General features: G+C 41.5%; 1 protein-coding gene across 1 annotated transcript in view; it reads left to right on the top strand.

Moving 5' to 3' along the window:
• The window catches only part of LOC109201128 (myelin-oligodendrocyte glycoprotein), a 48,096-nt gene that overhangs the window by 22,758 nt on the left and 12,512 nt on the right, over positions 1-12,826 (top strand). The window lies entirely within an intron of this gene.

Here is a 12,826-nt window from a genome sequence, read left to right as displayed (position 1 = left end):
TAGAATCTCTGTGTGTGAATGCTCGTCTGTCTCTGTGTTAGCGCTGCAAAAGACCTGCCCAGGGCCCTTTGGTAGCTTAGATAGGCTCCAGACCATCCATGCCCTCTCGCTCAGAGAATGGATGAATGAAAAATGTAACATGACAAAATCTGGGTGAAGTGATGTAAGTATTTTCCAAATGTCATGTATAATTATGAATTGAATTGTTGCTTTTAGGATAAAGAGGAGCCTAAAGAGTCAAAACTTTGTGAATACTGGGGTTGTTGGTAACAGAGGTGCAGTGAGTGTTGACTGTATAGGTTTTCTCACAGAGTCTAACAACACATTGGGTTAACTGGTGATTCTAAACTGGCTGTACGTGTGAATGTTAGCCTGTGATGGACAAAAGAGCTGTACTCTTCTCACAACAGATGGGAGCTGTTTTCCCTCTCCTTGGACTCTTTGAAGGTGGATAAGCAACTATGACAATTGATTTGTAGTTTTGAGATCTGAGCAAATACAGTGGCTTGCAAAAGTATTCGGCTCCCTTGAACTTTTCCACATTTTGTCACATTACAGCCACAAACATGAATCAATTTTATTGGAATTCCACGTGAAAGACCAATACAAAGTGGTGTACAAGTGAGAAGTGGAACAAAAATCATACATGATTCCAAACATTTTTACAAATAAATAACTGCAAAGTGGGGTGTGCATAATTATTCAGCCCCCTTTGGTCTGAGTGCAGTCAGTTGCCCATAGACATTGCCTGATGAGTGCTAATGACTAAATAGAGTGCACCTGTGTGTAATCTAATGTCAGTACAAATACAGCTGCCCTGTGACGGCCTCAGAGGTTGTCTAAGAGAATATTGGGAGCAACAACACCATGAAATCCAAAGAACACACCAGACAGGTCAGGGATAAAGTTATTGAGAAATTTAAAGCAGGCTTAGGCGACAAAAAGATTTCCCAAGCCTTGAACATCCCACGGAGCACTGTTCAAGCCATCATTCAGAAATGGAAGGAGTATGGCACAACTGTAAACCTACCAAGACAAGGCCGTCCACCTAAACTCACAGGCCGAACAAGGAGAGCGCTGATCAGAAATGCAGCCAAGAGGCCCATGGTGACTCTGGACAAGCTGCAGAGATCTACAGCTCAGGTGGGCGAATCTGTCCATAGGACAACTATTAGTCGTGCACTGCACAAAGTTGGCCTTTATGGAAGAGTGGCAAGAAGAAAGCCATTGTTAACAGAAAACCATAAGAAGTCCCGTTTGCAGTTTGCCACAAGCCATGTGGGGGACACAGCAAACACGTGGAAGAAGGTGCTCTGGTCAGATGAGACCAAAATGGAACTTTTTGGCCAAAATGCAAAACGCTATGTGTGGCGGAAAACTAACACTGCACATCACTCTGAACACACCATCCCCACTGTCAAATATGGTGGTGGCAGCATCATGCTCTGGGGGTGCTTCTCTTCAGCAGGGACAGGGAAGCTGGTCAGAGTTGATGGGAAGATGGATGGAGCCAAATACAGGGCAATCTTGGAAGAAAACCTCTTGGAGTCTGCAAAAGACTTGAGACTGGGGCGGAGGTTCACCTTCCAGCAGGACAATGACCCTAAACATAAAGCCAGGGCAACAATGGAATGGTTTAAAACAAAACATATCCATGTGTTAGAATGGCCCAGTCAAAGTCCAGATCTAAATCCAATCGAGAATCTGTGGCAACATCTGAAAACTGCTGTTCACAAACGCTGTCCATCTAATCTGACTGAGCTGGAGCTGTTTTGCAAAGAAGAATGGGCAAGGATTTCAGTCTCTAGATGTGCAAAGCTGGTAGAGACATACCCTAAAAGGTGGTTCTACAAAGTATTGACTCAGGGGGCTGAATAATTACGCACACCCCACTTTGCAGTTATTTATTTGTAAAAAATGTTTGGAATCATGTATGATTTTTGTTCCACTTCTCACGTGTACACCACTTTGTATTGGTCTTTCACCTGGAATTCCAATAAAATTGATTCATGTTTGTGGCTGTAATGTGACAAAATGTGGAAAAGTTCAAGGGAGCCGAATACTTTTGCAAGCCACTGTATATCAGAGAGACAAGTTTATGTTTGTCAGCTGTTTGTGTGGAGTTGTTCTTTATGTTCACCTCACATCAACCTTAGTGTCATTTCTCTTTAGTTCTGATCTCACTGCTGAGCTGCACAACAAACCAAGGTCAGTAACCTTCTTCTGTCACAGTTTAACCCTGAGAAATGCTCACTGATATGACCTGATTGGGTTCATGTTTGATTAAGTGAAGGATTAAGCAAAAGACAAAAGAAATCATCAGTTTTTCATTTTAACCCTCACAGCTCGTCTGACTGTGAGTCCCAGCAGCTCTCAGTTCTTTGAAGAAGACTTTGTGTCTCTGAGCTGTGAGGAGGACGACAGCTCTGCTGGATGGACTCTGAGGAGAAACACAAGCAAACCCAACATCACTCAGTGTGGAGATGGGTGGGGAAGATGGTCTGGTTCTTCATGTGACATCACTGTTCTCCCATGGGACAGTGGAGTTTACTGGTGTGAGTCCAGAGAGGGTCCCATCAGTAACATGGTTAACCTGACAGTCACTGGTAAGCTGAGTGTGTGGAGTTAGTGTTGATGAAGCTGTGTGTAAATGGATGAAATGCTGTAGTTTGTCTCTGTGTTGAGGTGGATCAGTGATCCTGCAGAGTCCTGTCCTCCCTGTGATGGAGGGAGATGACGTCACTCTGCTCTGTAAAACAAAGACCACTCCCTCCAACCTCCCAGCTGCTTTCTATAAAGATGGCTCCCTCATCAGGAAGCAGCCTGCAGGTCACATGACCATCCAGCATGTTTCCAGGTCTGATGAAGGCCTCTACAAGTGTGACATCAGCGGTCATGGAGAGTCTCCATCCAGCTGGATCACTGTCACAGGTGACACACTCACCTGTCTGTGTTTCTGCAGGTTTCAACATTCACAATGTGACGACAACTTAATGACTGTGTTTGCTTTATTTTAGACAAACACACCACCACACCTCCACCTACATCCACACCTCCACCTACATCCACCTCTCCTCCATCCCTGTCTTCCACTGCTCTCTCTGTGTTGTCATTTCTCAAATCGATCTGTGGGTTCTTACTGGTGTTACTGGTTCTGTTAGGGAGAACATGTGTTCACAGGAAAACTGAAGGTGAGACTCGGACTTTATTTTTCACAGTAAATTATTTTGATATAGTATTCACAAACATTTTCTCTACAGCATGAAACGGTAAATTATCTCTCTTCATTCTGGCTCATTTCAGCTGATGGGGGAGACGTTGGAAATGCCATCACGTACACTGACACAAAATCTCAAGTCATCAACAACAGCCAATCAGAGGAAGCAGAGGTAGTGTTTAATGTTGTGTGTCCAGTGTTCATGTTGATATTGAAAGAAAAGATAAAACTCGGTTAAAGGATCTCTGAGAACTCACTGAGCTTAAACTAATGTGTTAAACACAGTTAACGTTCCTTAAATATTCCTTGTATAATATGTATTGTCCACATTTACATTTGTTAAAGATTGTGGAATAACTCTTTGAGTCAGTTTAGCTTCATCCCTGTAGGTTTGCTTATAATAATCAGTCCGCTGTAACTGTATGCCAGGCGTTTATTAGCAGCCAACATGAACGTTCATACACTCGTAACAGGAAGTACCCAATACCCAGAGAGAACCACAGCGACACCTGCTGGAACCCTCCGTAACAGCAGCAACGGCAGGCAGTATGGACAAAGATAACATTACTGTTATCTACAATCCCAAAAATCTTTCTTCCATACTTGACATTAGATAAGAAAATAAATGAATAAATAAACGCATTATTACTGTTATTACTATGACTCTGAATCTAAATATAAATGGATGAGTCACATTTGAAGAGAGAGGGAGTAACATGAATGAATTCTAAGTTTAAATTTTATTTGTCATGGTCCAGAGTCTTTGGACTCCGTGTTTATGTTTAAGTTTATCATTATTCTGTGGTCTTGTTTATTTTGGGGTTCTTTTATGATTATCCCTACTGTTTTGTGTCCTTTGTACTCCCCTGTTCCACGTTACACGTTCCTATGCTCTGTCTCCCCCAGTCAGTGTTTAGTTTGCATGAGTAGAGGTCATTTGGTGTGTTTCATGTTTTATTTTGAAAAAAGGTCCTGTGTTCTGTGTTCATGTGCTTAGTTTTACTCTCCCCTGTCCTGTCTTTAGGTTCATGCATGTCAGCTGTTGCCCTCGTGTGTTTGCTCTTCCCATAATCACCTCCCGTTTATTTAAGTCCTCTGTTTTCTGTGTGTCATTGTCAGGTCGTCTGTTTTCCTCGCCATAGTCACGGTCTCTGTCATAGTTAGTTTGTTCCCAGTTTAGGTTTCTGTTTAATTATTGCTCTTGTGCTGCCCTCGTTCTTGTTTGTTTTATTCGTGTTCTTCAGCCACGATAAAAGGCTCGCTTTTTGCTTAAGTTCACTCCCGTCTCCTCACTTGTGTTCGCACCTGGATCCACCACACACTCCTCCGCACGGTCTGTCTCCACAAACCGTGAGATTATCAGCCATATTACCACAGATCATCTTACTTCATGTTGTCTACACTGGTTTATTTTTTAATTCTTTCCACTTTGGCGGTTTTTCAGTTTGTACATTTCCAATTTCTTCCTCTCGATTTTAAAGCGATGTCAGTTTTTATTTTTAGATTTTACCTCTTGTTTGGGGTGTTCTAGTCATTTTGCTGTGCATGAGTCACACAACTTTATGAATACAATAACTCATTATGTACAATATCTCATACAAGTTCAAACATTGGTGACTTTGACCAATGATTCAGATGTGAAGCTTTCTGAAAATCTTTTTAATGCCAAAAACTCAAAGAGGTCAAATATGATTTCTGAATGCTGAATGAATGCTGTCCTTTGCATGTTGGGCTGTGTGTTGTTCAGCCTGTGGTTAGTCCGTTAACAGAAACTAACACCTCTGTGGTCGTCATGTTTCCTCTGTAAGATAAAAATACTTCATCTGCTCAGGTTGTACAGCAGGACTGTTACTGTACAATCAGAATCAAACGTTGTTGAAAAATAAGATTGTTTTCTTTTAAAAACACAAATCCATTTTAATATTACCACTTTTATAACTTGTAGCACTTGCAGTGATGTCCTCTGTGTGTGTTTTATTTTACAGAGAGTGATCCAGCTGTTATCCACTCAGCCCTGAGAACTGAAGACATCTTTTATGGACAAACAGCTGTCTGAACAAACAGGTACAGCTGCTCTTTATTCACTAAAAGCAGATATTTCTTTTTATCTTCCACATTTAGTAAAAACAGTAAATAAATGTCTGAGGTCTTTAGAAACCTGCAGCAAGTTTTCTTCTCCACACTGAATCAGGTCCTAGCTCACTATGCTAGTAAATAACAGTTTGAAGTAAATCATCAACAGCTCAGTGAGAGGAAACCGAAAGCAGAAAAGCACCTTTAAAGAAATCCAAGGTGAACAAGATGATCCCTTAAAAATGTCAAATCATTGATAAGATGTTATGAATTATAACTGTTACATACTGCATTAATGCTTTACTGTTATAAAGAATTTCGCAATCAGGCTTCATGTTTACTGTGTACAACAAAAAACAAACAAACATTTGTATCATTTACTTCATAGTTAATACTAAAACTTCTTCAAATTCCACAAAAGTTTCAGCTTGATTTAAATTGAACTCACATAAATGAAGTTTTATCTTGAGTTAGTTTCTCTTGTAACCAGTTTGATCCTTCAGAGACAATGTCTGTCTCACCGTCTGAACCCTCAACATCAAATGTAAATTTATTACCAATGTGCTTTAAATCTTCTCCCCATTCTGTCAGTTTATTTCACATAAACGCAACAGAGGGTTTTAGAGTTGCTTATTCTTCTCATGTTGAACTGTGTGTGTTTGTGTTCAGACTTTAAACCAGAGCCACTCTACTGATGTAGTCCACCAGTCCAACGACGTCCAGCTGCTGGTCTCTAGCTGGTCCACACGGCCTATCAGACATGTCTGTGAAGGTTCTCAGTCATCGAGGTCATCGTTGTCTAAAGAGCTTGCAAAGAAAAGCGTCTGGACTTCTTCAAGTTGCTTGAAGATGTTTCACCTCTCATCTGAGAAGCTTCTTCAGTTCTAAGGTCAAATGGTGGAGAGTCCCAGATTTAAACCCTATGGGAGTGACCACCAAGAGGACAATGGACCCCTTATTGGTCCTCTACCTAATCACATTCCTGGGAAGGATCTCAAAACTGGATTATAGACAGCAGACAGTTGGTGTCGTAAACCGCTGCCTCTGTTCAAAGGTGGTCTGAGATGAACAACCATCTTTGAACAGATGTGGTCAGCCGAACAGACATGTTTAGTTACTAAAAGTAACTAAAATATAAATGTAATGCATTGTTTTGAATGTCCTCTGTGACTTTGCTCTTTGTGTGGCACCGTGCAGTTCATGTCCTGCTTCCTCTGCAGCATCAATAAACTTTGTTGTCACATGTTGTTTCTGTCGTGTGGTTCTGTGGGTTTCAGAAAGAGCAGTGATGGAAAATTTGAACAGTGTTTCTAACTGATACACACCTCTATTCAGAGCAGATAACAAAGAACAGGCAAGCGGCTTAACCTCAACCACAGACTAAAGACAGAATGAACATGATTCAGTGGTTGAAAAGAACAAAGTGCATGTGTGTGTTTGTTGGAAGAGTTTTAATTCAAGCGAATTAAATCTGAAAGAATTTACTCCCTGGCTAGCTTTGTGTTAGCATGCTTTTGTGCAGATGTTTGCACAGAGTCAAAGTCACAAGTGATGATTTTTTTTTTTCTCTCTCCTTGAAGCAGTTTACACTTTACCATCACACTCTCAGCCTCTCGTGCTACAGAAACAAAAGTAATATCTCCACTCATCGAAAGTTGTAGACCTCACCACCTCCCTGTACACGAACTGACATCAGCTGATTGTAGCATTAAGAAAAACACATTGGATAGATTTTTAATTCATTCATTGCGCAGATAATTGAAGAGCCTTTGTAATACAAGTAGCAAAAGTAGCACCGCAATTGTAACATTATTACTGAATTTACTACAGTAGTGTGTAGCATTACTATATTGCTCTAATGTAAATGCGTAATTTTGGAAGGCATTACACCCAACATTAAACCACTTAAATCAGGAGGCGGGCAGTATTAATTACCCTATGTGCAGTGTTGGGTTTGTCTAAGCACAAACTCTGCTGGAACACGAGACCAACAAACTGCACGACAAGACAGAGCTCTTTGTCTTTGTGGCTCGTGAGGGAAGTCAGTCAACGTTGAGGAAAAGATTCCTTCACCTGAACTCCACCAACTTCGACTGATTCCTTCGCTACAGCCCTTTTTATTGTCAGCAAGCAATCATTCAAGAATATGCAATTACAAATACACATGACATTCTTAAGCAGGCATATCCGAACAACATCAGTGTCTGTATTCTGTGTGTGTGTCCAGCCATAATATACATACACATACGACCTTTCAATGAACTTAAACTGTATGCAGAAAAGCAGAAGTAAGCGTCTTGCTAAAATATAAAAACATGAACTTGCAAAAGCTCATGTCTCAAATGCATATTTATAGGTGTGACCTCTCGAACCTTTAAGAAAACAGGACAGTCTGGTTGCTATAATAGAATTATAATGTCGAGGCTGCTTCCTCTCATCTCATGGTACACAAGTGCACACAGAATCTTATCAGACCTAATAAGGATATGATTTTTATCAGCATACAAATGAATATATATTTCTAAGCATAAATGACAATATAAAAACATCACTTCCAACATGCAGCCTACCTGTTCTCATCTGAGGTCAGTGCTGCAGGGGATTTCATTTGATGTAATACCAAAAGTGACCACTAGTAACTAAAACAACACAGTTTGGCATCTAGTTACAGAGGTTACCTAAGCTCAGGTGATAGTTTAGGTGTTAATTTGGAATATTTATTATACATTTGGAATCATACATCTGTTGTGTATGTCTGAGTGTGTTTTTGCAAGCTTTGTGTCTAGAAATGCTCTTCTAACTACCCAAGATGAAACTAGGATCTCGTGCTGCCACCTTCTGACACTGAAATGCTCCAGCAAACCTTGTGAAAGTGAAACAGCTGTAAGTTGACATTGATACATAAATGTGTCCAGTTTAAGTCTTTATATGTTTGTAGACTCCTGATATTCACAGTCTACAATCCCGTTTTAGACAACACACAACCTGCACAACATCTGAAACCAGACATGATTGGGGATGGATGCTCAGGGTTTTGTGGTTCGCCTTACGAAAAATTAAATAATAATAAAAAAATCAATCTGTGTCTGCCATAGTTTTCTAGACACTGAATGTTTGCTGTATTAAAAATAGCTTTCATTTGCAGTGTTTTAATGAATAAAACAACACGTTTACTTGACTGTCAAATTGGTTCAATAACTACAGACCTATAGTCCTCAACTCTGTAGTCATGGAGTGTTTTGAGCGGATACTGTCTCAGCACATCAGAGGCTACCTCCCTCTCTCGACGGCCAAGTTATCTTATAGAGGAAATCGGTCCATGTAGGATGCTGTCACCATCACCCTTTACATAGCGCTGAGCTATCTAGAGAACAGGAGGAGTTATATGAAGATGCTCTCGGTGGACTACAGCTCAGCATTCAACACCATAATCACAGACATCCTCTTATACCAGGCGGAAGTTGAGAATTTGTCCCACTGGTGGTCAAAAAAAAATGTGATGCTGAACAATCTTAAAACAAAACTACTCATAATGGTCTCCAGGAGACACAGATGGGTCCTCTCCCCTCATTATAAATGGTGAACAGGTTAAATGTGTCTCCTCCTTCAGGTTTCTGGGCAGCCACAGCACCACTCATCTCATGTGGACTGACAACACCATCACCCTGATAAAAAAAAGCCCAGCAGCAGGTGCACTCCCCCCCATATACTGAGGAAGAGTAACACGAGGAAGAGTAACATGTGGAGAGTGTGTTCTCTTACTGCCTGGGTTTGGTGAGCAGCGACCACAGCTGAATACAGGAAGGCTGCACATAGGGTAATTAATACTGCCCAAAAATCACTGACTGCCTTCTGCCGATCATGGAGGCCATCAACAGATCCTCCTGTCTCTGGAAAACCAGGTCCATGAACTGCAGTCATTCAAAACTGGAAACAGACAGGCCAAGTCTCTCTCATTGGACGGTGTGCAGTACTGTGCCAGCTGCAGTGGATGTTTTACTCCCAGCTGTTCTTTAATGTTTCCTTTCCATCAGCACAGAGGCTTTGCTGATGCTTTTGATTTAGCTTAGCAACTCTAATAGACAAAGTTGCCATAAATTAAATATTTCATTCAAATTCAATGTTATTATTTTTTCTGCTCTTACTCATTTTCATCTCTATTTATTTATACTTTTTTCTTTTTCATTTATTCTTTTTTTTGTTTTTGCCTGTCCTGCACTGTAGCAATCAGAATATTGCCCTTAGACCCTAAGGCCAAGAAAAATGCCCAACAGATCTAGTTTCCAAGTGGACCTTTTGCTATACTGGTCCACATGATTGTCATAGTTTTTTTTATCTTTATTATTTGTTTTTATTTTAAGTTATTACAATCAGAACCGACAGGATTTGGGGACGGGGAAGAATAATAAGAAGAAAAGAGTAGTTGGGAAGGTAACAGGTAACAGTAAATAATAAATACTGAATCACTCGAAGTAAGCTTGAGGGAGATCCAGGCTCCAGACATCCAGAGGCCCGCCAAAGCATGAGAGCCCAAGGAGGATGACCGGAGGGGCGGCCGTGCCACCCTCCTGGAAAGAGCTGAGGAGAGCCCCAGACATGGGGTCACCCAGCAGCTACGAAGCAGAAGCTACAGGGAGGATGCGGCAACTCGACCACAGGGTCTGCCGGCAGCCAGCTGTGCCGGAGCGGACCGAGCCCCAGGGCTCAAGGCCTGGGGGCCCCCCATCCACTGGAAGGGGCTTGACTGTGCCAAAGGGGTCAGGACCCACCAAGCAATCACCCAGACTGAGCAAGTACATACCTGAGTGCTGATCCAGGGACATCGGGAACCACCAATGCACCGATGGCTGTGAGCATCAGCCACCAGCAGTTAATGTGGTGGGGAGAGATAGGTCCCCACACCTGTACCCAGAGAAGTGAAGTATAAGACCTGTCCTGACATTTCATTGCACTATCTTGTGTCTGTATCGTCCTGTTCGGTCCAGTGTTACATTGCCTTGTTTTTTGTTTTTTTTGCAATTTTTGCACATTGCACTTCACATAGTCCTATGTTTGTCCGTTAAATATGTCATATGTAGCACCAGGGTGTATAAAAGCATCTGCTGCAGAAAGATAAGAGCCAGCAGGTGGCAGCAGAGGAGCTTGGTTTTCATCTGACCTTTGACCTTCACGGCATCTCCTCTCAGGGTTAACTACTCCCTGCGTGATATGCCTGCTCTTTGTGTCTTTTTCTGTGACTTAATGACAATGTTTTATATATTAATGTTTTATATAAATCCTGTCCACAGTGCGGGGCCACTGTAGAAAGTATACAGTTCATTCAGTTCACAGTTTCACTCAAAGGAAAAAAGGTTTGCCACTTCAAATTATGTTGACTAAAATTCCTCCTTCAGCAGCACCTGTGATGTGGGACGGAGATATTTCGCAGGTCTTTCCTTTCAAATGCTGTCAGACTCTACAACATTATCTCTGCAGATGACCACACACGTGTAGACAGACCCACACCTTAAACACCATGGCAGGCTTCGACCAGTCTCCCTGATGTTCAGTTTTTTCCTACTATAACAAAGCATGTTATTCCATTTTCTACAGTATGTTATTCTTGTTTTATAGTATGTTGTTCTATTGTATCTTATTCTTTTGTGTTTTTCTTTCTCTGCCGTGCCCAAAACATTTCCCATGTGTGGGACTAAGAGAGGTTAATCTGATTTTATCTTGAGAATGAGAGGACATATCGAATTAATTATATTAACCTCTTAATTCAGGCATATAACTCATACTTATGCCAATCACTAAGCCCTCCATGACTCCCTGGTTCAATGAACACATTATTAGTCATTACAACTGAAATCATCAGTGACAGCATGCATTCATGCTACTCTGTTTATTTCTGTGATGAAATACAAAATGAGCCGATACAAATGCCTGACATTCTGCGGGTATTTTACTGGCCTGCTGGTCTGACGAGGAGGTCTTCGTCCACCTTGGGTGTTTCAGCTGCATTGATAGCAAGTATCTCTCTGAGCTTCAGCATAAGTGCATCCACAGACCAGGAAGCTGAAAACAGTCCTTAGCGGCACAGGAAGTGACACACACACAAACAGCTCAATTTTAATTATTATCATTGAATTTTGTTTAAAAAATAGTAACTTAATATTTAAATATTCATGAGAGTTCTAGCTTCTGTCCCTGCTGCTCAACCTGCCGTACTCAGGGTTAAGAAAAGCAGGCATGAAAGAGAAAACTCATGCGTGCTTGCTTTGGGCAGCTGACAGGACATAAACAATCGCACGAGTGAAGCTGATTGGTTGAGGAACAGTAAAGTACTCATGTACACAAAGTACACAAACGATGTGACCGTTTCAGGAGATGATAAAATATTTCTTAACACCCCGATAGCTTGCTGAAGAACTCAAGTTTCTTCTCCCCCCTCCATGCTGTCAGACACTTGAAAGTGACCCGCGCGTGCTTCTCAGCCAATCACAGGGGTACAGACACCCAGCCTTCCGTTTCCACTATACTCTTTCATTCACATACATTATTCTCTTGCATACATATATTTTCTTCTGACATGTATGCATTCTCTTCTTACATACATATATTATTTGTGAGATTAAATGCATACTGAATGTATGTAAATGAGAGCAAAATGTAGGAATGCATAAATGAAAATGCATGTATGTTAGAGTGAAAATTTGTAAATATGTACATTAAAATACATGTATAAGAGAGCACAATATTGCAATGTGTGTGTTAAATATGTGTAAACATGAGAATAAAAATATCTAAATATAAAAATTAAAATAAAACTATGTGAGAGTGAAAGTATATGTATGTGAAAGAAAAATGTATGTGTGTGAGAGTGAAAGAATGAATTTTGGCTTGTACGGCCCCTCATGTATATATATATATATATATATATATATATATATAGCAGCTGGATAGCGTAGTGGTTAGACTACACGCCTTTGGAGCAGAAGATCGCAAGTTCGATTCCTGCCTGGGGCGTCTGTATCCAGTAAGGGTCCTAAGGCTAGACCCCCTATGCTAAAGTGAGCCTACCGCAGACATGAGCGAGACAGATAAATATGAAGGCATGCCGGCTCGGACGTCGCCCGGATCAACAAGGTCCGCGTCAGGTGTTGAGGAACCAGGGCACCCTGACGACAAGTGGGCTACTGGAACAAGAAGGCATCGGTGGGCAAGAGACGAAAACAGGGCGTTGTTGGAATGCTACTACGCAAGTAACCCTGGCGGAAGGGGTTACATGAATAGGATGAGGGACCTATGGATTCTTCGATACCCAACATCCACAATGACGGCGAAACAACTAGTAGCTCAGTGTTCCAACATTCGAAAGAAGGGACTGCTCTCACAGCTAGAGATTGACGAGGTACAACATAAATGCTACGGCAAGGAGGAGTCAGGACGCCAGGTCAGGGGGGAGATATCATCACAGTGGCAGACATCCAAGAAAGGGTCTCCAGTATGAAGAGTTGGACAGCACCAGGGCCCGACATGGTTCACGCCTACTGG

Source organism: Oreochromis niloticus, linkage group LG3 (genome assembly GCF_001858045.2).
Source record: "Oreochromis niloticus isolate F11D_XX linkage group LG3, O_niloticus_UMD_NMBU, whole genome shotgun sequence".
In the NCBI taxonomy this organism is placed as follows: domain Eukaryota; kingdom Metazoa; phylum Chordata; class Actinopteri; order Cichliformes; family Cichlidae; genus Oreochromis; species Oreochromis niloticus.
The sequence above is the reverse complement of the archived record's forward strand: the minus strand, read 5'-3'. Positions and strand labels throughout refer to the sequence as shown.